The sequence below is a fragment of the Callorhinus ursinus genome, unplaced genomic scaffold (genome assembly GCF_003265705.2).
Source record: "Callorhinus ursinus isolate GAN/ISIS: 27379988/994484 unplaced genomic scaffold, GSC_fseal_2.0 scaffold4, whole genome shotgun sequence".
Classification (NCBI taxonomy): Eukaryota; Metazoa; Chordata; class Mammalia; order Carnivora; family Otariidae; genus Callorhinus; species Callorhinus ursinus.
The window spans coordinates 30,971,669-30,975,689 of record NW_027397066.1 but is presented as its reverse complement, the minus strand read 5'-3'; the positions used below and the strand labels follow the sequence as shown (position 1 = coordinate 30,975,689).

General features: G+C 45.3%; 1 long non-coding RNA gene across 2 annotated transcripts in view; it reads left to right on the top strand.

Moving 5' to 3' along the window:
• The window catches only part of LOC141372448 (uncharacterized), a 5,117-nt gene extending 5,080 nt beyond the window's left edge, over positions 1 to 37 (top strand). For both annotated transcript variants that reach the window (XR_012377702.1, XR_012377701.1), the window contains exon 3: positions 1 to 37. This exon is cut by the window's left edge and continues 222 nt beyond it. This is a non-coding gene — a long non-coding RNA (uncharacterized lncRNA).
• Positions 38 to 4,021: the final 3,984 nt, after the last annotated feature.

The window sequence follows — 4,021 nt, the reverse complement described above, 5'->3', positions numbered from 1 at the left end:
TCATTGAACAATGGAAATTCTTCTCACTGCCCCTAAAAAAAAAACTTATCTTGGTGACAGAATAATTTATTATAATTTATGACAATTCCTGGGCATTTGAAGTTCTCTGTTCTCCTTTTCTTGACTATGGCTCAGCTATGACCCACGGTTATTGCCAACCCATTCTCTGCTTCTTTCCCTCATGCATACTCATCACTGTGGAGCGGACACCATGCAAATTCTCTCACTGTACATTTGCTCATACACTTTCCTCACGTCTCCATGAATCCCAAGACTCAGCCCAAATTGTACCTTCCCCATGAAGCCTTGCTCTGAGCCTCCACTGCAATCTTTTTGGTCTTCTTGAAATTCCTCCAGTCCAGGGGTTCTCCACGGGGGGGCGATTTTGTTCCCCCCCCCCCGGGGAACATTTGGTAATATCTGGAGATATTTTTGGTTGTCACAACTTGGGGGGTGGCGGTAGTGGAAAGAGCACTACTGGCATTTAGTTTGTAGAGGCAGAGAATGTTGCTAAACATCCTACAGTGCACAAAACAGTCACCCAACACAGAATTATCTGGCCCATAGTGTTTTGATAATTTTGAGAAACCCTTCCTTCCAGCCTGACTCTGGCACCCTTCATCCTCTCTGTTGATTTCTTCTTATGGCGTAGAATCTTAGGGCTGGATGGCAGCCCCCCTTCCCCGAGCCTTTGATCATTTACTAAATGTTCAGTGACTCTCCCCTCTGGCCTCCTACCCTCAGCCCAGTACTAGAAACATGGTACATGCTTGCTGTCAGATCAAAATAACCCTAGGTTTTATGAAATATCATTTATTCCCTGCAAACATTTATATATATATACATATATATATTTTTTAATTATCAGCTTTTCTCCTGGATATAACCTCTCAAAAGGAAACATGACTACATCTAAATCACAGAGGGAAGAAATTCTAGAGATTTTCTGCGGAAGTTTGTTCAACATTAAGTAAAGTAAATACCAGCCAACTGAGTCTTACGCATTTAAATGATGGTGATGAAAATCACCACCTTAGCGGCACAGAGGAAAACAGGAAAGTTTTCTACTAAGGGGAATGATTAACTGAATTCTTACAGAGACACTGGAAACAAAACAAAACAAAACAAAAACCAACAAAAAACAGAAAGGACAGTCCATTGCCTAAGTTTGTAGACTTGATTCCTTCAAACTCTTATTTATAACCTATCCCATAAACATTCTCCTTGAAGAAAAAAACATGTAATTGCTGACGCAGAGTTCAAAAAGCCTAGGTTAAGCATGTAAAGACAGACTAAGACTTTGTATTGGAAAAAGAGAGCTGATTGGCCAGTATTTTGTTGTATTTTGCATTTTGGAGAACAGTATAAGTAGAAGTTCAAGTGCAGGCCTGCAGTGAGCTGATCTTGGATTTGAGTCCCAGCAACACCATGGAGCAGCTGTGTGACTTGGGTAAATTCCTTAATTCCTCACATCCTGGTCTTCTCAGCTTTGAAGTGAAGGGCAGTAACAATACCTCCCCAAATATCAAGTTGTGAGGATTTGATGAAGGAACACAGGAAAAGTGCTAACTGTGGGATGGGGCTAAATCTAAGGGATGAATAAATGAGAGCCATTGTTAACAGTATTTCTACCTTTTAATATTTTAATTTTATTTCTGAAACAAATGGGAAGATCCCTTAGCCTCATGGTGTCAATTTTTATTTCCTCAGAAGAAATGTGACATCCCCTTCCTAATGTAAAAAACTTCCATCACATTGAGGTCTTCACATTTAAACTAAAACAAACAATGGCTTTTTAAATTGTGCAAGCAAATCTGTAGTGGTAAGTACCTGGAGAATAACTGAAGCTTGATTTTCTTTCCTTCCTTCATCTCTCCCTTCATCCCTTTCTCCCTCCTGCCCTCCCTCCCTATAGTGGAATGTGCAAATGCACATATATGGGGTTATGTGACAGGAAAGTACCTACAGAGACTGGGTCAAAGAGCCAAGTGTTACAAAAAAGTCTGAGAAGGGAAATTTCAGAGCCTTGGGTTTCAACCCTGGTTCATACTAGGTATGAGGTATCTGGCAAGTCACTTAACTATCTCTCATCTCTAAAGTAAGGGGCTTGATAGACGGTTACTAAGGTTTCATCCAGCTTTAATTACAGGGTTGTATTTTTATTTCTGGAGAGCCATGAGTAGACATCCAATTCAAATATATTGTTTAAAATGGCCCTGTCTTGGGGTGCTGGTGGAGTGTGCAGCTCTTGATCTTGGGGCTGTGGGTTTGAGCCCCAGGTTGGGTGTAGAGATTACCTAAAAAAAAAGGTCCTGTCTTTTTACTAGTAAGTTCAATCTGAAAAAAAGAGTGAAACATGATTCATTTTTCAAATGATATTTTACATTTTGCATAGATGTCTTGGTTCAAGCATTTTGCTGCATTCTAAGTGCCAAAACCTGAGCTGGCTTTATGGGTATATGGCCTGTACACAGGGCTCCATAACGGCTTTAACACCTGCTATTGCCATCCCGAAATTCTTAGTAAGTTTTGAACAAAAGGCCCTGCATTTTCATTTGACACTAGGCTCTGCAAATTATATAGCTGGTTCTGGCTACAGTTTACAGTTTAATTTCTAGACCCAGGACTCTCTCCTTTTTTCAGTTAGAAACCTACATGGACGTTTTCCCTCTGCAGCCATTTTCAGTTTTTAGGGTGGTATAAAACGGCTTCACCTGCCAGACTGCAGGATGTGCCCACAGCTGAACAGGACCCACAGTGCCCGCCCTTGGCTTCCAAGGGCAGGGGCTCCCATCCTTCAGCCCCAGCTATCTGTAGTGGCCCAAGCTTCTGGGGATTCCCACATCCGTGCCAGTGTTTTTAAGAGTCTATGTTTTTCCAGGACTCAACAAGAAGATAAATAGTCTTCTTTTGAAAACTGGAAGATGACAGTCAAACCAAGGAAGAGCCCCATTCTGTGAAAACCCTTAGACCTCACCCCCCTCACCATGCCTGTGATCTTGAGCATTACTGAAGGCCTGACCACCTGGCTTCAGGGGTCTCTCAAGTGCAGTAAAGAGGGAACTACTCAGAAAGGCTCTTGTCTAATCAATGCACATGATGATTCAACTTCAAAGTCACTTCTGACTCTTAGTGTGTGTTGTCATTGAGCACAGCAGTGAGCAAACACCATGAAGACAAGTTAATTCCAGTTTAACACAGTGTCCCGTGGGTTTACTCAACGGCCGGTGGACTGGGGATACTACTCACCTCACAGAGCTGACATGAGGATATAAGGAGATCGTAAGTGACGAGGTACCTAAAGAACTATTTCGTGAAAGTATTTGCAAAGTGCAATGTGGGCGCACGATTTAAAAAAAAACAAAACAATTTGTTCCTGCAGGTATGTATAGGTTTGTTCTCCAAAAGGAGCAGCTTAAAGGAAAGCGGACATAGGAAGGAATTTAAAGGATTTGCCTTTTCTCCTCAATTTTCAGTGAAACTTCACGTACGGCGCAGCGCCCCTCTCTGGACCAGTCACGGAGGGGAATGCCAGCTGAACAGAAATGACAGCAAAGAATTAATGCCCACTCCGATGATGGTCAAGTCAGGCCATCTAGAGCTTCCTGTCCCGCTCTCTCTCTTCCTCTTCCTCCGCCCGCCTGCTCTCGGCGAAGGGCAGGATGAGCTGCTGAGACCCTGCCCGCTCGCCTGGCTCCCGCGCAATCCCCGCGTCTGCGCTGAAGCGGAACTCGGAAACGCAGCAGGCGCGGCGAGAAGAGGGGGAACCAGGCAGAAGTGGGCGTGACCGGAGCTGCCGGAGGGAGGCGTGGTCAGACCTCGGTGGGCGGGACAGGAGGGGCGGGGTCATGGCCTAATCAGGGCGGTGGCAGAGGCGGTGGAATTTAGAAAGGAAGCGGGCGCCGCGGGGCGAGGCGGGGCCAGGCCGCGATGGGCGGGGACGAGGGCGGGGCCACAGGTGGGGCTCGCTCCCGGGCAGGCGGAGCCGGGGGTTTGGCGGGGAGAGGCCGGGCCGAGCCGG